Below are 25,945 nucleotides of genomic sequence, written 5' to 3' on the forward strand. Positions count from 1 at the left end.
ATATATATATATATATATATATATACACACACTGTGGCTGATATATGCCACTGTATGGCTATACATGTCAGAGACTTCAGTCAAAAATATACGTCAGGCAGTACTACATTGTCAATAGAGCATTGTAAATATTGACCACATAAAAATATTTGGTCCCTTTCCTCTGTTGATTTTTATTATGCCATTGTTTATATCAAGAAATGTACACATTTAGTGGAATGTATTAATGCATTTGCATTTTTTGGTATAAACTGTATGAAAAATTTTTGCAATGTATAACATGAGGGAGTGTGGTCTAACTGTACAAGAAAAAAAAATATTAATTCTAAAACCTTAAAATGGTGCAAATTTTAAAGCAAATCTACGCATTTTCTGACTTCCAAAAAACACCAAATTTAAAAAAAAGAATAAAAAATTAAGAGCTGAACTTTGTTTTGTTTAAAGCCAGTTTATTGTAAGTGACAGTGTTGCAGGGGGTTCACAAAAATTGTTACAGCTTTTTAGACATATACATCAGGCTTAATCTGCTTAGTTACGGTAACACGTGCCAGACTTATTGATAGATAGATACAAAAAAGGATAAGTTGGCCAGCACATACTGATACTAATACACAACTATTGCATGGACCCGGCATACAGGTGTACGCTGCTATGATAAATATACACAAGCAGGAGAATACAGCAGCACACTGCTAGCACAAAGATATAGATGAAATATGAAATGCTATATTGCTAATTACGATAATGTGACCTCATTGGGACTGACCCTACACTATGAATGTGCCTCTGAGCAGTCAGTTACCAGGCTTGTAAGGTCTGAGACATCCAGCACTTTATAATATGGGTGGGGTGCAGGAACCAACATGGAGGTAGCCACTCCCCCAAGCCTGGTAACTGACTGCTCAAAGGCACCCTCATAGTGTAGGGTCTGTCCCAATGCGGTCACCTTATCATGGTGGGATGGTACACTCTATTTGGCCAAATGGTAAGCGAAGCACCTCGATTTTTCATTTTTCATTATAGCAATATCGCATTTCATATTTCATCTATATCGTTGTGCTAGCAGTGTGCTACTGTATTCTCCTGCTTGTAGATAGATAGATAGACAGACAGACAGACAGACAGACAGACAGACAGACAGATAGATAGATAGATAGATAGATAGACAAATAAACAGACAGACAAACAGATAGATAGATAGATAGATAGATAGAACAGTCATTTTTCTGTTAAAGACAGCAGGGAGAAATTGAAGCCCTGAAATGCCTGCCAAGCATAGCCAGCTTCATTATTACGACAAACACGTAACACATTGAAAATGTCACCACTGTCAAGAAATACTTGGCTTACAGAATCTATAGACGGCAGTAGACAGATAGAAGGCAAAGGCAGATGCAGTTCATATAAAATGCAGCCATTCTTTGTTCATTTGTGCAGCCAGCATGACATTTTTAGAAAGGCCAGGACACATGGAACTGCCAGATTTAGTTTTTTGAATGATACTGTATTAGAAGAATACCAATTGTATTATACAAGAGAATACAAATGTGAACCAAACTAAGCTTAGTGCATGTAGACAAACATTTGTGTAAGGAGAGCACACCTGTACCTGCTACATTTATTTTTACTGTCAGCATACTTGTTAATTATGATGATAAATGATGCAGCAGTAGTCAAATAATAATTTATTAGAAAATGCCTTATCTTATTTTACATTTGATATACCAAACGTTATAGCCATATAAAATACTTGAAAAGCAAAATATTCATGCTGCTTTGTTTGCCCCTTCCATTTAAATTCTTATTTTTCATCTGTTGATCTCTGTGGATACCCTGGCAAGCATCTGCAGAGAAAGGCAGCTTTATTATTAATGTATCCAAAATTAACAGAATCCTTCATACAAAGGTACAAAGGGGTAAAAGTGTATAATTAAAGGGGTACAGAGGTAAAAGTCTGATAATCCAGGCATATTTGGTGGTGTAGGTATTTTTTTTTTCCCATTTGGAGAGGTCCATGTAGAGATGGATTTGGGTGTACTTGTAGACAACAGAACAGCATACTATACAAATCAGCTGCTTCTAAGGCCAGCAGAATATTGTCATGTGTTAAAACAGGCATAGACTCACAGGACAGGAACATATTACTGCTTTATAAAGTATTGGTGCGGCCTCATCTGAAGTATGCTGTTTAGTTTTGAGCACCAGTTCAGAGAAAATGATGTCCTGGAGCTGGAATGGGTACAAATACAAGCAACGAATAGTTTATTCTATGTTATATCGTTATGAGGAAAAATTAACACCCAGTTAGTTACTTGCAAGAGTCTATTTCTGATGAGGGGGTGCATAGAACTTTCTGGGCATTGTACTGTTGCCTTTTACTGCCCAGCATGACCTGCACCCCTCTGCACTAATTTTTGCAGAATAGGCAGATCAACACTTTAATCTTATGAAGAGACGTTTGAGTGAGGACATGATGACCTTTTTAAAGGGTATTCCCATCTCCCATCTTAACAGACTGATTGGGGGGGGGGGGTTCGGGGGGTGCAGCAGACAGACCCCACCAATTTCGAGAACAAGGGAAGGGTCTCCAGAATGAATAGAGAGCACTACATGTGAGTGGCCAAGACTCCATTCCATTCATTCTCTATGTGAATACCAATCATTTCTTAGTTTTGTGTTCTCAGGATTGTTGAGGGCCGGATGGCATTGACCCTCACCATTCAGATTGTTTACCCCTATCCTGTGGATAGGGTATAACAAGCTTGGTTAGGAATACCCCAGTAAGCATAAAAATGGCCTTTACAAAAACTATGTTGAAAAGCTGGTCCATATAAAATTGTAAAATTTCCTCAAAAGACAAGGGACCACTCCCTCCATCTGGAGAAAAAAAGGTTCAATCCCCAGGGGCAACGAGCCTAAGAATGGTGAAACTGTAGAGCAGTCTACCTCATAAGTTCTTAGAGAACTAAGTGGTAATGCTTATGAAGAAGTATACTCTTATACTAAAGTTATCAAATCACTTTCCTACCTCCCCATCTTCTCTTCTCTCTTGGTTGAATATAATGGCCATGTGTCTTTTTCAATCATACTAGCTGTGTATGACATTACATGGGAGTTTTACAAACAAATGGAGTAGCTTAATTTAGCACGCTGAGACACATGCTGTTCCTGGTCATACACTACCTGGTAGTACACCTAGAATAAACCTATATTGTATGTAGTTCATGCAAACAATACAATACTCATAATAGTGGGAGCATCTAAAATACTGCACAATGAATACTGAATATTTACAATCTCATACTGTTTTATTATTATTATTATTTATTTTTGTTTTGAAAGTATTTATTTAAAACTTTTTCCAATTAACAACAGTGGACAAATACAGTACCACACCAGTACAGAGCTCCTTCAAGCATCGTGACCAGTAAATAAATGCAGAGAAAAGAGATATAACAAGCATATAAAATAGCGGTCAATCCTGAAGCCCAGCACTGGGCAGCACAATAACACAACATACAGACATCCAGACACACCCCACTCACACACCCAGAGAAGCACCCCTATCCAGCCCCAGCCTCAAAGGGAAAATGTTTTACTGGGGAGAACTCTCTCCTGAGGGACCAAAATCAACCATGGCATCCACACTTCATCAAATTTTCTCGAGCATCTGCAACTGAGATACAACGTTCTGTACAATGGGATATATTTGTTTACCAGATTAAACCATCGAGAGATATGGTGAGTGCTAGCATCCTTCCACGTCATAATCACAACCTTACGTGCACAAAACAATAGGATACAAATCAGAAGGCGTCTATGCGAACCCGATTGCAGTTCATTGACTAGTCCCAACAAACAAACCACCGGGGAAAACACAAAGGGGAACTCCAGATGGTCAGACAAGAACTGCATAACAGCCCCCCAGAAGGGTTTGACACACGGACAACTCCACATAGCATGAAGAAGAGAGACAACATCCGACTGACAACGGAAACAAGTATTAGAAGAGGAGACACCTAGTAGTCTAATAGTTTAACAGGAGTATAGTATAGACGAAGTATTAATCTAGACTGGGTAACCATATCCCTGGCACTCACCACTAGTGTTGCTCGCGAATATTCGCAATGCAAATTTTATTCGCAAATATCGCATATTTGCGAATTCGCGAATATAGCACTATACATTCGTAATTACGAATATTCGTTTTTTTTTGTTTTGTTTTTCGCAGTACACATCACAGTGATCACCCCTCTCTGCTTCCAGCTTGTGTGGTGTAAAGAAGGCTCTAATACTATTGTGTGAGACTGGCGTGCAAATTTTTGCATATGCTAATTTTTGTATATGCCAATTTTCACATATGCTAATTTTCGCATACGCAAATTTTCGCATGTGCGAAAATAAAACGTGAATATTACGAATATGCGAATGTAGCGAATATATGACGAATATTCGTCCATATATTCGCAAAATATCGCAAATTCAAATATGGCCTATGCTGCTCAACACTACTCACCACAGTGGGATAATATGTTTTCACAACTTCCTCCCAATGGTCCTCTTTCAATTCTGGGATATATACCACCCACTTCACAAATGCCAAAGCAAAGGGATCAGAACCCACCGACTGCAGTAACGCATAAGCCTGTGTTAGGGGCTTGGTGAGGTCGGTGCTGCCCAACAGCAGCTCCACATCAGAAAATGCTGGAGTCACATCAAGAAAGCCAAATTGTGCCACAATTGCATGTCTCAACTAGAGGTAACGAAAATGGGCACTCTGCGGAACATGAAAGCGCTCACAAGTCATGAAATGAGGGGGAGGACGGAAATTCCCCAAATAAGTGCCCAGCATTCTTGATCCCATGATTGGTCCAGAAGCCGGCCGCCTACAACTCCTGTAGGTGCTCAAAGTGAGGGTTTCTCCACAGGGGTGCTCTAGGAGACAATGCCGGCAACGGGAAGTGCCAGGAGACCACCGCCCACACCTCTGCTATAGTTTTAATTGGAGATGGTAACCTAGAAGCTGGGGGGGAATCTGTATAAGGTGTTAGTGAGAGTCTCATACGAACCCATAATAGCTCCTGCCAGTGCCGTGGCTGCATTCGCAAGATCCAGGTCGATTCACCAGGCAGCATACACCACTATAGGAATGCTAAAAAATTATTATGCATAGCAGGGGCAGCAAGACCACGATGCTCTTTTGACGCCTGGAGCAGCGCCTGACCCAGTCTTGGAGGCCTATCTTGCCAGTAGAAGGATCTCAAAATACCACTCAGCTTCACAAAGAACTGCTTAGGAGGGATCAAAGAGGACAAATGAAAGACATACAGAAACTTAAGTAGATAGATCATTTTAAAAAATTGCAATCTACTAGCCGTTGCAACCAGCACAGGGTCTAGATTTAGTGCCATATAATTAGTGTTGAGCGGCATAGGCCATATTCGAATTCGCAAATATATGGACGAATATTCGTCATATATTCGCGAATATTCGCATATCCGTTATATTCCAGTTTTATTTTCGCATATGCGAATATTCGCGCATGCGAAAATTAACATATGCGAAAATTTGCATATACAAAATTAACATACGTGAAAATTCGCATATGCGAATTGTTGCACGCCAGTCTCACACAGTAGTATTACAGCCTTCTTTACACCACACAAGCTGGAAGCAGAGAGGGGTGATCACTGTGATGTGTACTGTGAAGAAAAAAATAAAAAAAATAAAAAAAATAAAAAACGAATATTCGTAATTACGAATATATAGCGCTATATTCGCGAAATTCGCGAATATGCGATATTCGCGAATAATATTCAAATTGCGAATATTCGCGAGCAACACTACATATAATCCCCCAAGCGGGCAGTCACCTCCACTCCCAGGTACCTGAACTGAATGACCACCTGAAGACCTTGAGGAAGAGAGGGCAGAGGCTCAGCCACCACCGACAGAGGCATCAGGGAAGATTTCGCCCAATTAACTCTCAGGCCTGAGAAGGTAGCAAAGTCATCCAGTAGACTAAATAACGCCCCGAGGGAACCATGGACACCCGCCAAATAAACTAAAGTGTCATCAGCATACATGGAGACCTTTTCCTCAAGGGACCCCCTACGCAACCCATGGATATCAGGTGACGCTCTGATGGCCGCTGCCAATGGTTCCACTGCTAAGGCAAACAGAAACAGTACCCCTTCCCAGTAGAAATGAGTCAGAGATATCCAGATTCGTACATATTCTAGCTCTTGGGTTATCGTAAAGCAGCCTTACCCATGAACCTTGGACCAAAGCGAAGGGCCCTCAGCACAGCCCAGAGATAAGGCCATTCCACCAAATCAAAAGCCTTATACACATCCAGACTAACAACATAGCCCGCAGAAGTATCATTTTCTGCAGCAGCAATATTGAGATGCAAACATTTAACATTAATGTCAGTGGCTCGCCCAGGCATAAATCCTGTCTGAGCAGGGTGAACAATGGAGTCCATGACCCCTTTCAAACAATTAGCTAAAATCTTAGCCATAAGTTTAATATCAAAATTAAGGAGGGAAATTGGTCTGTAAGAATCAAGTTAAGTCAGATCCTTTCCTGGTTTGGGGAGAACTACAATGAGAGCTTCCCTCATAGAGTCCGGAAGCCTCCCAGTCTCCGCAGCAGCACTAAAAAGATTTTGCAAAATAGGGATCAGTCACTCCTCATTCACCCTGTACCTGTCTCCAATCAAACCATCTAAACCCAGAGTTTTCCCCATCTGCAGCGAAGAAATAGCCTGAGAGACCTCATCAGCAGAAAAAGGAGCATCTAGAGCAGAGGCCTGGGCCTCATTTCAAGCTTGGAGAGGGAGTCCCTTCAAAAACAAGAGTAAGCCCTCTGGGACATCTGATAAACGGGAGGCATAGAGATTACTATAAAAGGCCCGAAAGTCACCATTAATAATCAAAGGGTCCATCTTCAACACCCCAGGCTCACCCTTAATACAAGGAATAGATATTACCGGCCTACTCTCTCTAGCTAAATATATCAACAGTTTACCATTTTTATCACTAAATTCAAACAGTGCCGCTTTCCCTATCCACCATTTTCTTCTGAGTTCTCTCCTTTTGACTAATCAGTAGAGCCCATTGCCCTTTAGCCCACTTTAGCCCACTCGGGGGAGGGGTCTTTCACCATTTCTGCCTCCAATGCCCCAATCTCCACCTGCAAAGTCCTCTCCCTGGCAGAATAAGCTATACTCTGCCCCGTAACTCCTGGCATGAACGCATCCCACTGCACTAATTTTTCAGGGTGGGACCCATTGTGTTTCCAAAAACAGTTATGGGCTTCAAGCAAAGGTGATGCCACCATCTCTTCCTGCAACCAGCCAGTGTGCATACACCAAAGTCTAGAGGAACGATTAGGGCCCAAACAATGTGTAAGTAGTAGAGCTGAGTGGTCTGAAATCCCCCTTGTGGTGTACATGATGTCTCTTACCATGGACAGAAGATCGGACGACACATATGCCAGATCAATTCTGGAGGTTTTGTGGGCCGCTGAGTAAAAGGAAAACACTGGGTCAGACGGATGCTTCCAATGCTATACCTCAGTAAGAGACAATGCCGAGCTCCAGGCATTAAGACCAGGGGAGCCAGAGTCCACCACACCAGTTCGATTGACACCTGGATCTGGAACAGCACTAAAGTCACCTATAATAAGAACTGGGAGAGATGGAAATGTAAGCAATTCAGACGTAATACACTCAAAGACATCAACATGAAACGGAGGGGGGACATACACAGACACTAGGAGAAAACCAAAAGCTGGAAGGGAGCAATGGACAATCACAAATCTACCAAAATGGTCACAAGCCACCTGTTCAATTACCAGGGATTTAGACACCAACACTGAGACCCCCCCTAGCAGAAGATGAATAGGTAGAATGATACCCTCTCACAATCCATGCCCTTTTAAGAATTATGATTTTTTGTCTCATAATGTGTGTTTCCTGAAGACATATTAGGTGTGGGGCCTGACATTTGATAAAATCTAAACACTAAGATCTCTTAAATTTGTAGTTAAATCCCCTGACATTCCAACTCGTTACCTTAAGTGTCCCCACAGTTCCAATATAAAAGCAAAAACAGCCGGACCGATACTGCTTACCTGGTGGACTCTCTGGGAACACCGACCACGCACATACCAACACACCAGACAAACAAACGATAGACCAAAACAACTTAGCAACAAATGCAAAATATAGCATTAACATCCCAGATGAACCCTGTCTAACACTGGGAACATGTGCAGACCTAGACCCTAAACTCTAACATATGGGCAATAGCAAGAACTCAATCACTTAAACAATCCAACTCCCTCCACCCCTCACCCAACTGAACTAACTCAGTGGGCCAACTCACTATAGAGCCCCTACAGCTGATGGAAGAGGAACAGATGAGTGCCTGTAGGTAGTCTTTCAGCAGTGACACCTAAAAGATAAGTCCTAACTCCCTAGCCTAACAAGACTAACTAAGAGTAGAGGAACAGCAGGAGTCTCAGGAGGAAAGTCAATCTAGAGGTCCCGCCGCAGGCACAGCGTCCACCCACTGAAAAGCCTCAGTCTGTGATATAAAGAACTTAGTGCTAGATCCATCCACCACCCGAAGTCTGGTCGGGAACAGCATTGCATAGCGATAACCCTTGTTGCGCAAGCGAAGACGGACTTCTGTAAATTTAATCCTCTGCTTCCGGAGTTCAACTGAGTCTGAAGTCGTTGAAGCGCACCTCCCCCTTCATGCAGACTGCCCTCAGGATGGCATCTCTATCTCAGTAATGAAACAATTTTGCCAAGAATGGCCTAGGGGGAGCTCCCGGCGGAGGAAGCCTGGCGGGGACCCTATGTGCCTTTTACACCGTAAAGTAAGGGGAAAAGGTGTCAGCAGGCAAGTTTTCCTTCAGCCAGGATTCCAGAAATCTCACCGGATCCGAGCCCTCTACCTTTTCAGGCAGTCCCACCAGGCCTATCTTGTTATGCCTCAGTCTGTTTTCAAGATTGTCTGCCCGTTCAAGTACTTGTTTAATTTGGTGCTGTACTGAGGACATCTGATCTGCCAAAGGCTGAAGGGTATCTTCAACTGTTGAGAGCCTGCGCTCCGCCTCTCCAGTGCACTCCCTCAGCTTCTGTGTCTCGTGCCGGAGGATAACAAATTATTGTCTAAGCTCATCCACTTTGGACATCATCATCGTTTGACAGGAAGTAAAGGCAGCCAGCAACTGACTGAACTTCTGGTCAATAGACTCAGCATGGCAGGAAACATGGGGGGGGGGGGGGGGGACAATGTCCCCCTGGGCAACCTGAAAACATAGGAGGGGAAGGTGTGGGTGAAGCGTCATCCAAAGCTTCTGCAGGCCTGGAGAAATGACTGAGGGTCTTGGCAGTATGTGCAGAAACTGTAGAAACAAGAGGAGTGGGGACACTGGAACTCTGTCTGGAAGGACCGCTGGCCTCGGAATGGCTCTCGTCCAAAGAGGCATCCCCCTCAGCCACTTGTTTAGATTTTTTAGCCTTGTTCCTTGAGCCACCCATAGTTCTTGCAGGATAGCAACCAGCTATAATATAGACACCAATAGGCACAGCAGAACCGCACAGTCCAGGTAGCAACAGCTGGTAGGCAAGGCAAGCCCAGCAGAGCACTGCAGCTCCCAACAGATTACACAGGAAAGTAACAGCAGTTAAGTCCAACAGTTAAGACTCACAGCAAATATGATGCCCAACAAAGTTCAGCCATGCAGGCAGTGTAAATACAAGGAGAAAATAGCTTAGTGGAATCAGCAGCCCTCACTGTTCATCCCTGGACCATCACAGACAGGAGACCCCCAGTGGTCAGAGGGGGGGGGGGGGGGGACTCCAGCAGACAGAAATGTCCTTCAGCCACATAAGGAAACTAGGGCTGCAGATTAGTCCTTCCACAGCACCTCTATGTTATCTCCGCCAGTACAGGCAAGGTAGGGTATGTGGGAGCTTTTATCTCTGCCTCCCTGTAGTAGCCGCAACAGCCAGCACGGCTCAGTCCAAGCCAGCACAGCTCAGTCCAGTCGCGAGGGTCCCCCAGCAACCAGGAGGCCCTCCAGCTGTGAGCCCTGCACTCACAGCTGTCAATCAAGGAAGTGGGTCCATGACACATGGACACAGCAGGACTACAACTTTACGTATAGAATATAGGTAATATACAGACCTGTTAGTATAGATTCCCAGCAAATGATTAACAAAAGTTAATTAAAGGGGAAGTGCCTAAAACTCGTATTTATTAATATGCATTAAAATACACCAAAGTAAATAAATGTGATTCCCAAATTAATAGATAAATCAATTTGGCCACACCTCACATATGGTAATGTGATATCAACCTTCCGCAAATCGTCCTGCGAAGCTCACATAGCGAAATGCTATCACACAATATATCATAAATGTACAATACACGGCATCCCTGATAATGAGATGCCGACAAATATTCCTCAAAAGATCCACAGGTATACCCTGCAGTATATTGATAATCACTCCACTGCAATCACAATATACACTCTCCCAACATGCGTTTCTGTCCACCTGTGCAATATCTGCAACAAGAGGACGTCCTCAGGGGATTAGATCTCATATGGGGGTATACCAATAAAGAAAATCAACACAGTCGCTATGACATTATATTATGTCTTGATTATCATGACCATACTGTGATAAGTAGTATTGACACAAGAATCAAATAAAATAATATAACAACACCCTGATGCCATACAGTCCTTAATCATCAGGTAGGCTCCAATATGCCCGGAGCACTCACCCCTATATATTGTATGAACGGGTGTACATGTCACCAGGATGGTATATGTTCCTATTGAGCCTGTGGCAGGTCTCCGGGTCCAGTTTGTCTGGTTTCCCAGCAGGACTAGTATGTGTCCAAGCAGCTGGGGGGGGGGGGGGGGGGGGGGTTAGTTGTTTTACTGGCAAAAATATTATAATGGAAGCAATTGCAAAACCTATTGGTTTTGCATGCTTTACAACATTTAAACATTTTTTGTATCTGACAGTGCCCATTTAAAATATTATTCACATTTCTATAAAGCCTATGAGCACTTAGAAGATGCAGGAGTAGATGGTATACATAGTGATCATGCAAGGAAGATGAGAATACTTCAGTATGTCTGCTTTATGTCACTGTCTGTTTATGTCTTAGCCTTGGCCTCACTACGTTTATATCTGTCCCTGTAGCCACACTTTCGCTATGTCTACATTTTGTAAAAGCGTGAGAAAACAATGATGGTTCAACAGTCAAGGTTAATAATTCGCAAAGAATGCTTGGTGAAGTAAAATGTTCTAACATGGGCTTGATGAGAAATGAACTCTTCCACCAAATAGTGCTTATTAAGAGATTGGAGGAGAGTTTAATGAGTTACTGTACTGTTAAAAGCAGAATAAGCAGCATTTTCTTAATTTAGAAATATAATTGGTACTTTAACAGTTTCTTAAATGAAGGCAGATATCAAACAGCGTATGAACGGCTTTGTTAAATTCTCTCTGATGTCCCCAGTAACAATTCATTTAATTCACTGACAGTCTTCTCTGTAATTCAGATAATGTTGGCCCCTAGTAAAACGTCCTCTTGTATTCAATGTTAGCCAATGAGTTAACATAAGTCATTTCTTGTTCTTTTTTTTGTTTCCTAAAGTTTCACATTTATTAGCTTTTGATTTTTTTTTTCAGTAGGATCTGTGTTTTCCTATAAAATAGGGTAAATTGATGTCCAGTTTAGTAACAGTTTACACTTTAGCATAAAATGTGGTAATATTGTATGTTCAACATACACAGACCATTGTTATTGCTGTAGAAGACTTAAGTTGGGCATCCACTTCAAAAGCTGTCAGATGAACATTCCTGCAGCCAACAGCTATCTCTATCCATCTTCTCATATACATAAATATTTGGCATAGTTTTTAAAAAATGAGAGGAGGTGTAAGCCACTGCCAGACAACTCTGGTCAAAACACAACATACCAGCCCCTTTTCTCCCTCAACAGGGTAAAGTCGGACAAGTCCCATGCACATTAGAGAGTTGTTTTCTTTTTTTTTTTTTTGTAGTAGTAGTGTATGATGCAATGTGATATATAGATTTTTACTAGTTGTTTACCATAGATGGTCAACTTTCTGTTAGTGAGCCTTCTGAGATCTTTATTCTAGCAGCATAGTAGAGGCCCAGATACTACACTTCTTGTTGTTTTATCATATAAATATTTTTCAACTTTGTAAGCACTTTCCATCCCCTGAAGTCTTGACCTGGTAATCCTATCAAACAAAAATACTACTGGAGGAGCCTTTTTACCCCTCATGCATAAATAAAGCTCCACCCATTATCAGTTAGATGGCGCACACCTCTTAGTAAATCCAGCAGCTCCATTACTGTCATTGTGTCCAGCGTAGAAAAATAAACCAGCTATAAGCTGGTGCAAATTTTTGGTACTTTCGGTGTCGCAAAAATGTCCTGAAGTCACATGTATGAAGGTCATGCCCCCTTCATGCAAAGCCAGATCCCTTTTCAATATTTTCTCTGCCTTCTTTCTTCCCCCTTGGTGTAAATGGCATAAATCCTCAAAAGTCACACATTTACGCGTAGAATATTTGACTTTTGAGAATGTATGCCACTGGCACTGCTTAGTAATTGCCTCCCATTGTGCCAATGCTATCTAGCTTTAATCAGTTCTAAATAGATGGATTTATTCCTAAAGTAAAACTATAAGTAATTTTGTAATATAAAGCCGTAATATGTGATATACTCTGATTGCTGTTAGCAGCACAGAGTAGGCAGCAAATGCTTTCTTCCTGCCTGTATGGCTTACATTGTACATGTATGCATTTGTATTGTGTGCATTTCTGCTATTTATTTATTTTTTGTATTCCTGCAGACAATGAACTATCTAGATTAAAAAAAAAGTATAATCTTATGATGCCCTGATATCACTTTAAGCACATTGAATCTGTGCTTTATTATACTTGTCCTTGGATGTAGCTATAGCAACTGAAATAAAACCATCCTCTGCTTAAAGTGTTATATTTTCAGAACTAGAAAACAATGCAAACAATGCAAAAAAGAAATGAAATTATATGAGAAAGTGAGTTTGTTTCGTGCCATGTATCAAAACAGATTATTTATTTTTATAATGATCAAACCCCTCTTTTAAAAGTAACTTTAAAGATGTTGTGTTGCTGCTATTACTGTAAATGGAGTAATGCATAGTAATACAAACCAATTAGAATCCTCAGTTACATTAAAAGGAATGATACAGGTATACCAAAATAGATAGATGATAGATAGATAGATAGATAGCCGTATCTACAGAAAAAAAGCACTCCCCCAATGGATTCCAAAGGTAAGTATCGGTGTACGCAGAAGTCAACCCTGGTCCGGAGTCCATAAATGTACAGAATAAGGAATATTTCTGCAGCACTCAAGTCCATGAAAAACATAAAAAATGTATTCCATCAAAAAAGTGAATGTCACATAGCAACGTTTCCACCATCTCTCCTGGTCTCTCTCAAGCTCAGCTTTTCTAGATAGATAGATACAAAAACTAGAGAGAGGCACAACCAGGGTAGAAGATGAGAGGCGCAGGCTGATAAAATCCAGGTCACAAATTTTCCACGTATATAATAGTAAAAGATTTAGCAGCACTTTCAATGGAATCTATAAACTGTGGCTTTTATCCAGCACATAAAGTTTACAGCAGCAATGTTTTGGTAGCCTCATGCAACCATTTTCAAGCCAGAAAATGATTTGAAAATGCTTTTGTGAGGCAATCGAAACACCAATGCTTTAAACTTTATGTGCTGGATAAAAACCACGTTTTTTTACATTCCATTGAAAGTTTGCCTTAAAAGTACTCCTTTATTGTAAGTTGTCTTAAAATCTGTCTGAAAAGTTTGTTCTCAGTAAAGATTTAGTAGTTGTAATTGTACCTCTCAGTGGAGGTGTGTTTGTATGGGTGGATTCACACATAGTACTTTGGTCAGTATTTGGAACTGATTTTGATCAGTATTTAACCAACGCCAGCAATGGAACTGACACAGAGTAAAACTATAATGGAAAGACTTGCACCTTTTTTGTGTCTGTTCTACTCCTGGTTTTAGAAAGATACTGACCAAAATGAGTTCCAAATACTGACCATATAAATGTGTGAGCCCAGGCGTAGTCTTGTTAACTTCTATATGCTATAAAAGAAAACTACTTGCTATTGCAGGGTAATCTAATCATTATGTGCACTGTATATTGTGAGACAGTGACAGGAATGTTTGTCAGGGATTGATATATTTCCCCTAGGTTTATATTGTATGTGGATACCAGGCCTCAGGAAGTACATACGTTATCCAGGAAAACCTGGATGAGATATGGGAAATCCTAAAATAGTTAAAACCCTGGTTGGACTTTGCTTACAAAGGATTTCTATGGGATTAAAGGCATGTTTAAAAGGGTACTCCTGTGGAAAAGTTTTTTTTTTTTAAACCCGCACAGGACCTAGGGCGTATGGATACGCCTTCTGTACCTGGGTCTTAAGGACCCAGGGCGTACCTGAACGCCCGTGGGAATTTCGGTCCCCGCCACGCACCGGGCGGAGACCAGACTGGGATGACTGCTGATATCGATCAGCAGGCACCCCGTACAAATGCCCAGGGGGGTCATCAGACCCCCCCATGTCGGCGATCGGCACAAATCGCAAGTGAATTCACACTTGCGATTTGCGCCGATTCCGGGTCATACGGGTCTATTGACCCGGTGACCCGGAATATAAGTAGGATCGCGGTTGTCTAAGACACCCACGATCCCCCTGTAGCAATAGGAGTGAGGTGACAGAAGTGCCACCCCTCCTATCCCTGCTATTGGTGGTCTAGACGCGACCACCAATAGCAGATCGGGGGCGGGGGGGTTTACTTTTGTTTTCCCCGTTCTGCCCACCAACAATAGGCGGGGCAGAACAGGGAACTGAAGGGGACCGAACGCCAAAGATCCAATTACCCGTCGGTGGAGGCAGCGGGACAGGATCGGCGGCGGTGATCGGTGGGGGTGGCAATGTCGTGCGGCAGAAGAGGATGGCTCCCTGGATCCGATGGAAGCCGGTAACTTGCCTAGCAACATCTAGAGGGCTACAGTCTGATACTGTAGCGCTCCAGATGTTGCAAAACTACAACTCCCAGCATGCACAGACAGCTGTTTGGGCATGCTGGGATTTGCAGTTTTGCAACAGCTGGAGGGCTACAGTATAGAGACCACTGCACAGTGATCTCTATACTGTAGCACTCTGGATCTTGCAAAACTACAACTCCTAGCAAGCCCACACAGCAGTTTGCTGTCTCAGCATGCTGGGATTTGTAGTTTTGCAAGATCTGGAGGTCCACAGTTTGGAGATCACAGTGCAGTGGTCTCTATCTGTAGCCCTCCTGATGTTGCAAAACTGCAAATCCCAGCATGCCAAAACAGCTGTCTCGGTATGCTGGGAGTTGTAATTGTGTACCTCTAGCTGTTGCATAACTAGATCTCCCAGCATGCCCTTCGGCGATCAGTACATGCTGGGAGTTGTAGTTTTGCAACAGCTATAGGCACACTGGTTGGAAAATACTGAGTTAGGTAACAGAACCTAACTGAAGGTTTTCCAACCAGTGTGCCTCCAGCTGTTGCAAAACTACAACTCCCAGCATGCACGGTCTGTCAGTACATGCTGGGAGTTGTAGTTTTGAAACAGCTGGAGGCTTGCCTCCCATGTGAACGTACAGGGTACATTCACACGGGCAGGTTTACAGTAAGATTCCTGCTTCAAGTATGAGCTGTGGCAAATTTTTCGCCGCAGCACAAATTTCTAGTGGGAAGCTCACTGTAAACCTGCGCCCGTGTGAATGTACCCTAAAAACACTACACTACACTAACACATAATAAAGGGTAAAACACTACATAAACACCCCCTTACACTGTCTCCCCCAATAAAAATGAAAAACGTATTGTACAGCAGTGTTTCCAAAACGGAGCCTCCAGCTGTTGCAAAACACAACTCCCAGCATTTCCGGACAACCACTGACTGTCCAGGCATGCTGGAAGTTTAGCAACAGCTGGAGACACCCTGTTTGGGAATCACTGGTGTAGAATACCCCTACCCTTTTTCTCCTTTTACCCCTTATGAAAAGGAAAAGTTGGGGTCCACACCAGCCTGTTAGTGTAAAAAAATTAAAAATTTACACTGACATGCTGGTGTTGCCCCATACTTTTTTATTTTCACAAGTGTTAAAAGGAAAAAAAGACCCCCAAAATTTGTAACGCAATTTATCCTGAGTATGGACATACCCCATATGTGGGCGTAAAATGCTCAGGAGTGAGAGCGCACTATGTACATTTGAAGCCTAAATTGGTGATTTGCACAGGGGTGGCTGATTTTACAGCGGTTCTGCCATAAATGCAAAAAAAGAAATATCCACATGTGACCCCATTTTGGAAACTACACCCCTCATGGAGTGTAACAAGGGGTATAGTCCGCCTTAACACCCCACAAGTATTTGATGAATTTGGATGGGAAAATGAAAAAAAAAAATGTTTTCACTATAATGCTGGTGTTACCCAAAATTTTTCATTTTCACAAGGAAAAATAGGAAAAACGCCCCCCAAAATTTGTAACCACATTTCTTCTGAGTAAGAGCATACCCCATATGTGGATGTAAAGTGTTCTGCTGGCGCACTACAATGCTCAGAAGAGAAGGAGCACCATTGGGATTTTGAAGAGAAAATTTGGAATTGAAGGCTACGTGTGTTTACAAAGCACCCATAGAGCCAGAACAATGGACCCCCCCCCACATATGACCCCCATTTTGGAAACTACACCCCTCATGTAATGTAATAAGGGGTACAGTGAGCATTTACCCCCCCCCCCCAGGTGTCTGACAGATTTTTGGAACAGTGGTCCATGAAAATGAAAAATGTAATTTTTCATTTGCACAGCCCACTGTTCCAAAGATCTGTCAAACGCCAGTTGGGTGTAAATACTCACTGCACCCCTTATTAAATTCTGTGAGGGGTGTAGTTTCCAAAATGGGGTCACATGGCGGGGTCCACTGTTCTGGCACCACGGGGTGGCTTTGTAAACGCACATGGCCCCCGACTTCTATTCCAACCAAATTCTGTCTTCAAAAGTTCAATGGCGCTCCTTCTCTTCTGAGCACTGTAGTGCGCCAGCAGAGCAATTGACATACACACATTGGGTATTTCCATACTCAGAAGAAATGGGGTTACAAATTTTGGGGGTAATTTTCTCCTATTACCCCTTGTAAAAATGTAAAATTTGGGGGGAAACCAGCATTTTAGTGAAACATTTTTTTTTTCATTTACACATCCGAGCAAAAAGTCGTCAAACACCTGTGAGGTGTTAAGGCTCACTGTACCCCTTGTGTTCCTTGAGGGGTGTTACAAATGGGGTTACACATTTTGGGGGGCTTTTTCTCCTTTTACCCCTTGTAGAAATGTAAAATTTTTGGGGAAAACCAGCATTTTAGTGAAAAAAAATGTATTTACACGTCCAACTTTAACGAAAAGTCGTCAAACACCTGTGCGGTGTTAAGGCTCACTGTACCCCTTGTTACGTTCCCTGGGGGGTGTAGTTTCGAAAATAGTATGCCATGTGGGGGTTTTCTTGCTGTTCTGGCACCATAGGGGCTTCCTAAATGTGACATGCCCCCAAAAAACCATTTCAGAAAAACTCTCTCGCCCGCCGAACACTTGACATACACATATGAGGTATTTCCTTACTCGAGAGAAATTGGGTAACACATTTTAGAAAGATTTTTCTCCTTTTACCCCTTGTAAAAATTCAAAAACTGGGTCTACAAGAACTTGCGAGTGTAAAAAATTAAGATTTTGAATTTTCTCCTTCACTTTTCTGCTATTCCTGTGAAACACCTAAAGGGTTAACACACTTACTGAATGTCATTTTGAATAATGGGGTCATTTGTGGGGTATTTCTAATATGAAGGCCCCTCAAATCCACTTAAACGGAACCGGTCCCTGAAAAATTCAGATTTTGAAAATGTTGTGAAAAATTGGAAAATTTCTGCTATACTTTGAAGCCCTCTGATGTCTTCCAAAAGTAAAAGCATGTCAACTTTATGATGCAATCATAAAGTAGACATATTGTATATATGAATCAATATAACATTTATTTGGGATGTCCATTTTCCTTATAAGCAGAGAGTTTTGAAGTTAAAAATATTCAAAATGTTCAAATTTTTCATCAAATTTGGGAATTTTTCACCAGGAAATGATGCAAGTATCGACAAAATTTTACCACTAACATAAAGTAGAATATGTCACGAAAAAACAATCTCAGAATCAGAATGAAAAGTAATAGCATCCCAGAGTTATTAAAGCTTAAAGTGACAGTGGTCAGATTTGCAAAAAAGGCCTGCATCCTTAAGGTGAAAATGAGCTGCGTCCTTAAGGGATTAATAGTTGGGCATTTCATTACCTTCCAAAGCTAGATCAGCACAGGAGCTGAAGACAGCTTGTCATTGGTCTTTAAACAGTCAGTCTGCATGTAAGGCTGTCAGGAACCTGCACCACTAATGTGAATTTAAATCTGGAGGTTTGTAGCCTTAAAAAGTTGTCTTTGTGACCTGTGCAAGTAACAAGTATGTTGTTTACTTTTTTGGGCAGCTAGTAGTAAGCCACCTGTTTAGTTAGTGGTGGACAAGCACGATTTGTTTTGGTATTTATGACTGAGTGTGAAGGCTAGATTTGTTTTGTTACTGAAAAATAGACAACAGAAACCCTGTTTACATGTTACTTCTGTGTCTGTTTTTTTTTTCACTATTGGACTGGTTCTATGGAGCTAATCTACCTATAACATTGATATATTCACTTTGCATTATATTCCTATAGATATGTTCAAATGTCCTAATGCTCTGGTCCAGCCATTTATTTATGCTTCACTTTAAATCCTCTTCCATCACCAATAACAATTGTTCGGAAGCAGGGATTTGGAAACTGGACTTGTGCCACACCATCTTCCATTTGTAAAGTGGTTGTCTTTAATGAAAAAAGTTGTCATAAAGAAGTTATGGACAATATAAAAGTTGTTACGCACAAGATATACTGAATGTACAGAGGTGACAGCTATAATAGTGTTGACAATATAAATTCCAATTTAACCTACTAAGAAATTGAATTGCATTGTGTATGAAATTCATTGCTATCAAGTGCTAATAAACTTGAAGGGAAATAATTAATAAAACTCTTTTTTATCTGTCAAGATGTCTAGTTCTGCATTTTCCTAAATAGATAGTCAATTTGTTTTGTAATTGGATTTGCTATATTTCATCTCATATATCAGCAAAGTTCACTCACCTCATGTAGCGCAATTAATTATAGACAAATGTGCCAGGATGTCACCGCTGTACATGGCGGAACAGAGCCACCTTTTAACCTAAACTGATCTTTTATCTCATGATAGAGAGGCAGCTCGGAGTCTGTCTTCTTTTGTCAGCCAGTACCTAATAGCATACAGTGTTATTGTCCCTTTTATGTAACCACTGAGGCTGCTGTAGCTTATACACTGTTAACAGTCCCTGCTCTGTAGAAAGGCTCTTTTGACAGAATTTTCCTACTGAGTTCACTTGTCAGTGGTTTAATAGTCGTCTACTCTGGAGCAATCTCTACTATGATTAGTAGCGTTCCTTAAAGAACCATACTTATGCCATTTTCATGCTTGTGATATTCTGACAGCACAAATGGAGACATAATGCTTTTCATATTGTGCACAGGACACTAAAATGTTCAAGATTTTGTGAAAGCTAACTTACTGTGAGAATAAAATGCCTTTTAGAATTTATTAATTTACCACATTTTAGAACTAGCACAATTTACTGTTTAGTGTAATACAGCTTAACCTTTCCTGCTTATTCCATCATTGTTGCAGCCCAGTAGTTATATTGGTTAAAAGCATAGGTGTAAAATAATATGCATGTTCCCAGAGAAGTACTATTTATAAATGTTAAGTGTTCCCATCTCTTAAGTTTTATAGATTAACTTTGTATTGGTCTTGAGCTAATATTAAGAGCAAAAAAATAAATAAAAAACACACAGGTTTAAACAAGACACTTGATTTGATGGGAACCATCATTTTTCTACCCTGCCACAGTCATACCCCGGTTCACAAAATATTGGCTTGTGGACATTATCCAACTATGAACCTTGTATGAAAGTCACATTCCGTAGTTTAAAGGGGTATGCTGGCGGCAAGTAAAACAGATAAAATTGCAGAAGTTCTGAAACCACCAAAAAGCTATTTGTTTTGCAGAGCTGTAGTCCTCTTCTCTACCATGTCTGAAATCACTCCATCTTGGTTGAGCAGTTGCTTATTGCTCAAATTACCATAATGCATTGCTTTCCCTGAGTTTTTTTTTTTATTACAGCCCTACTATATTCATTCCTGTCTGCTCCTCTGCCTGTAGCATTGTTCAGCACTATGCAAAACATTATAAACACAACCCATTTGTCCCTAAATGCAGCGATAAAAAATATATGAATATGTGTAGGACTTGGACATGGTCAACACCACACAGAAAAAATTAGGTCTCCCAAAGTATTAATTCCAAAAACAGAGTGTACCGGGAACCTTCTGTAATACATTATAAAAACACTTTTATTAGTGTTTTACTGTAAACACTTTTATTAGTCATTTTAAAATATAATATAATACTATTGTAATATATATACTTAGACCACCACCAGTGCTTTATTGCGCAGCAAGTCCCCTTATGTTGCACTATGATTGCACAAACTGTAAACCAGACTGTTATTGCACAGTTCCACAGCATCACAATTATATATAATTACTTTATTATAAAGTCATACTATTGCACATGTGTCCATACCTTGACTAATCTTGCATAGGTGGGAATACAAAAATTTAAAAATCCAGATACTCTATTGCAGCCGCCTTTGCACTTTGCTCCTATGTATATTACAGGGAGATTGTGATATAGCTATAGGGGCTGGTCAGAGGAGTTGACATCAGTTAGGAGATGACGCTTGAGTTTACAGGCAAGATTCTGCCATACCTCCTGAGGTAACAAAGGATGACCACACCACACTAAGGCAACACCACATTGAAAAAAGGACTGCACAACTCCCTGTCAGGGATAATTCCAGCAAAAACACGACAATGTCAGTACAATTAGTGGCAACACTATATTAGCAAGTTATTTTTCTAGGAGTGAATAAAAATGTTAGACACAGGAATACCCTTTTAAATACAACAGTGTCAGATCCTGTTGATTGACTATTTGTAACAAATCATTTGTTGGTGTTGTGATCACACCCCAATATATTAGCAATTTCCCTCTGAATGTTTATTTATAAATTTTTTTACTCACTTGCCTAATAATTGTGCAGACCGTATACATATGCATTAACATTAGTTCCATGTAAAAATTCCACTCTGCCTCTTTTAAGCTTTCAACTCTTTCTGCTGTATCCAGTTCCTGAGGTTGACTGTTCCACAGATTCACAGTCCCTCTGGTTAAGAAGGATTCTGACCTCTGGTGATTTAACCTTTTTTATCCAGATGGAGTAAGTGTCCCTATGTCATTTGAATGGGTTTTAGATGGAACAACTTTTCACCATATTATTTTTATCAGGCCATTTATGTACTTGTTCTGTAATAGGAGAATAGTTTAAGAATAATGCTTGATCTAATGTCCAGCAGGTTTTGGAAAAAAAATTGTCAAGATGCAGTTATTTAGTAAATCCTCTATAGTGATAAACTATAGTATGAAAATTAGAAGAGGTCCTGTAAGTAGATATTTACTGTAAACCAAGATGTCAGGCCATGCATTAAGTAGTGACCATAGCTATTTCTACATTACCTGAGGAATCGTTAGCAATGAAGCAGAGAGGACCATGGGAATACAATATAATATTATGTACTGAATAAGGATCAACCATAATGTCTCCCCCTATTCCACTGCAACAATGTTGCACTTTGTTTTAGCTCAATATATAGCAACATTTAAAAAGGGAGTTCAATATAACTCTGGAGTTAGGTGCCGAGATTATATTTTGTTGTTTTTAGAGAGATATGCATTTAACATGAGAAACAGTAAAGAAAGTGCAGGTGACCTCCTTTTGCATATAAATAATTCTCATGTAAGTGAATGGACGAGGAAATGTTTATTTGCTGAAAATGTCAGCAGGCTTTTGGGTTTCCCATTTGTGTTGTGTGCAGACAAGCATCTATATATAGAATTAGGGAAAACCTGTCTTGTTTTGGCAGACAGCATGACCCAATTATTTCTGTATCGATTGGAGACCAGCTTTTACAAATGGTAATGGAAGGGATATTGCACAGCTTGTGCTGCTATTATTGGTTTTGTTTATACTGAATATTTTATTTCTATACTGTATTACTGGATTTGCCTACATTGCATGTTGCACTGATGCACTCATTTTCTCATGGAACTTTTAATGCAATTATAAAAAATATACACAAACTGGGAAACTTGGTAACAGATTGTAAATTACTTTCTATAAGTTTTAAATATATTTTTTGGCAATACGGCTAAAAGAAAAAAGTGCATGTATGTATTCTGTCCCAAATTTAAAATTGGCAATTTGTTTTCTGTGGAACTCTATTCTGAATTGACGAAGGAAAGTATTTTGAAGACCTCCTTGCATTTATATGGACATGTAAATACCCACATTCAGGACAAATCATTAATAAGATTGAATCATAATTGTGATTCAATACTGACCGCAAGGTACAGATGCTGGCACTAGTGAAAATGCTATGTATAGTGGTTCTGGGTACACTCGGCTAGTGCAGCGATGAGGCAGCAACTCCTGTAACTATGAACTTCACCCGGTGCACAACCCGCATAGAGATACGGCAATCTCAACAATGCAAAAGAAAGAAATCACGGGGGCACTCACGGTACTTCGTTCGATACAGGTTTCTTTATTCAGGTAGCAGATGAACACATGTTCCGGCGGGGCACCAGGAGCAAGCGTGTGGGACCTCACGCTCGCTCCAGGTGCCCCGCCGGAACATGTGTTCATCCGCTACCTGAATAAAGAAACCTGCATCGAACGAAGTACCGTGAGTGCCCCCGTGATTTCTTTCTTTTGCATAATTGTGATTCATCTCACTGCCTAGAGATCACTTATAAAATATAACCTTTATATATACAGTTTAGTTGTGAATATAGCCAGTCTAATCGTAAACATCACCAGATCTAACACATTTTCTTGTTGGTACTAAGGCCCTCAATCTTAGAGGGCAACTCCAAGTCAAGGATCTAATGCTTTAATCAGTCATTGCCTAATTGCATAGGTTCACGTGTATCAGCAAACATTACATGGCCTTCTGACCTTTATTACACACCTGTTTTCTTTTTGCATCTACACAAAGCTAATTCTGGTGCTTGATATACGGGAATAAGGCCTATGTAAACTCTACACAATTAATACTGGTATCCCTAATCCTATTACTACACCTGGAGGGATCTACCTATCATATCCTAACCAGGTTAAGCTACATTTAGGAATGGCATAATTGTCCACTCTGATGAACCCCAACACTTAAGAGGACAAATGCCTTGGGATTCTTTTTCCATTTGGATTCACTCTGTATTGCAATTTTTGGCACACCACCATGTACCTACGGTCTTGTGTTCAGGAAAAGGACAGAACACGGTCAAATTGTGGAAACCATTGACATCTTGTGAAGTTGTAAAAAAAATTCTGTAAATATCTGTAAATTTTGTTTCAATCCTTTGTAATCAGATGTCCTTGGTTTAAAAGTGCTTCCGATAAATATACTTTTAAATATAATCTAGGTTTCTATTTTTCCTGTAAGTAGTATTTTGTCAATATCAAGTGTGGCCTAAAGCAAGTCTTCAGTTATGTCTTTCTCTTAGCAATAATTCATTATTATGATCCATTTAGTAGAACAGGTTTATTGCTGTAGAATTATTCTCATTAGAGAAAGACATTTTGATAATGTAAAGGCAAATGTCATCTGCATTTTAACTTTGCTTTGTAAAGAAACACAATAGCGAAAAATATTAAGTGGATTAAAATTGGTATATAGCCTATGAGAAATATATTGGTATTTATCTAAAACTCTGGGAAAGCTTGAAATTTGTACCATTATAAGTCTGATTTATGGTCTCATGTGTGTCAGTTGACAATAAATCCTAATGTAGATCAAAATGTGAATCATGTTTTGTTCTGTTCTGTTATAGACATTTTTCAAGGGAAGCTTTTAAGGTTTGTTGTCTCATTCTCTACCTTACCTCTTAGGTCAATACATGCTACAGGTGTGTGTCATAAGATCACTATCTTGAGGAAACAAATCTTAATTTTTAATATTCTGTTGGCAGAAGAATATGCTATGTGTTTATTTATGGCACCAATGGGAGATTAGCTCAGTAGAACTAGTCAAATATCTGCAAATATATAGCAGTCAAAGACAGGGATTAGGGGTCCTCCTGTTTTTTTTTTTTTTTTCAGTATCTTCAAAGTGAGGCTCAGTTACCACTTGTTTTTTTTTCTGGCAGTTTTTGGAAAACTGCCACTGCAGTATTTGATCCAAAGTCAAAAGTGGATCCATAAGGAAGGAGAAGTGTAAGTCCTTCCTCTATACGTCTTATACCTTTTGAATACTCCTCTGGCTTTGGCTCAAAAACTGCCAGAAAAAAAAAACAAGTGGAAACTTAGCCTGATACAAATGAAATCCTTTTCCAGCTTTTCCTGTGCTAACTACACAAAAGATTTATTCTCTCTACAGGTGGCTTACTTCCAGCCACCCAACAAAACGAATATTAAAAATGTGTTACTTACACAAGGAAAATGCCTCCTTTTTGAGACTTTAACAGAGGTTCCTCACAGCTTCTCAGTGCAGTTACACCCATTGTAAGCCCTGTATTAATCGAAATTAGCACCTGTGCTGACTTGGAGCCAAACTGAAAACCTGTGCTGGCCCCAAAAGGAGATGAAAGACCCTTTACCAAACCGCTACAAAATCCAGACCTGAGAACAAAACTTTCAAAATTCCCTAGCAAACTAATAATTTCCAAGAATTGTAATTTTTTTTTTCTGGATTCCGCATATATACCCTAACTTTTCCTAGATGACATGTGCACTTACTAAAAACTGCTCTCCACATATGAAAGGTACCTTGGGGACCGCAAGTGATTCCCGACGACCATTACTATCACTGTTTCACACATCCCAGTGACTGTGCTATGAGTTTCAGCATGCTGAGGTTTTTGCTAGCATGTTGCCATATTGTACTTAATTAAAAATTATGAGAAATATTGATCTTTAAATTAATGAAAAATAGGGAGGAATACACATGTACATACCACGTTAGTAATAAATAGTCAATAGTTTCAAAAGTGCATCACAAATCTGATGGTCAATTCTATAAAAACAATCCTTACTGACAGTAAGGTATTTCATCTATGGCTTCTATATTTGTTGCTACGATCTCCATTTATGTATGCCAATTATGCTGCCAATCATGATATTAGTTTTTTTGTGGTCATTGTTCAAGATAAACAATATATGTTATGGCTTTATTGTTTATCCAATTCATCTTTTTGTCTGCTAATCCATATAATGAAGGGAATCATCATGACTGATTATTAGACATGTGCACATGGACCTTTAATTAAATTAAAGTGTTATATTTAAAGTTAATTCTTAAATCTAGATAGATTTTTCAATTATATAATGCAAGCTTTTAAATGTTTAATGTTAAGTAGAGCCTTGACTTGTTCTTTAGTGTTTATAATTATGCTAAAGTTATGGTACTTTTTTAACCCTGTAGCCAGTACAGAAACCTTTTTGATGCTTCTGAGTTCCTGGAGATGTTCTAAGTGTGTCATTAATCAG

General features: G+C 40.2%; 1 protein-coding gene and 1 long non-coding RNA gene across 10 annotated transcripts in view; one reads left to right on the forward strand and one right to left on the reverse strand.

Moving 5' to 3' along the window:
* CACNA2D1 (calcium voltage-gated channel auxiliary subunit alpha2delta 1) overlaps nucleotides 1-25,945 on the forward strand; it is a 716,537-nt gene that overhangs the window by 451,752 nt on the left and 238,840 nt on the right. The window lies entirely within an intron of this gene.
* On the reverse strand, nucleotides 1,188-19,538 carry LOC130368940 (uncharacterized). The gene is made up of 3 exons (XR_008892607.1): nucleotides 19,394-19,538; nucleotides 7,471-7,682; nucleotides 1,188-1,844 (listed from the first exon to the last, which is right to left on the reverse strand). It is a non-coding gene; the product is annotated as an uncharacterized LOC130368940 (long non-coding RNA).

The sequence above is a fragment of the Hyla sarda genome, chromosome 4 (assembly GCF_029499605.1).
Source record: "Hyla sarda isolate aHylSar1 chromosome 4, aHylSar1.hap1, whole genome shotgun sequence".
Classification (NCBI taxonomy): domain Eukaryota; kingdom Metazoa; phylum Chordata; class Amphibia; order Anura; family Hylidae; genus Hyla; species Hyla sarda.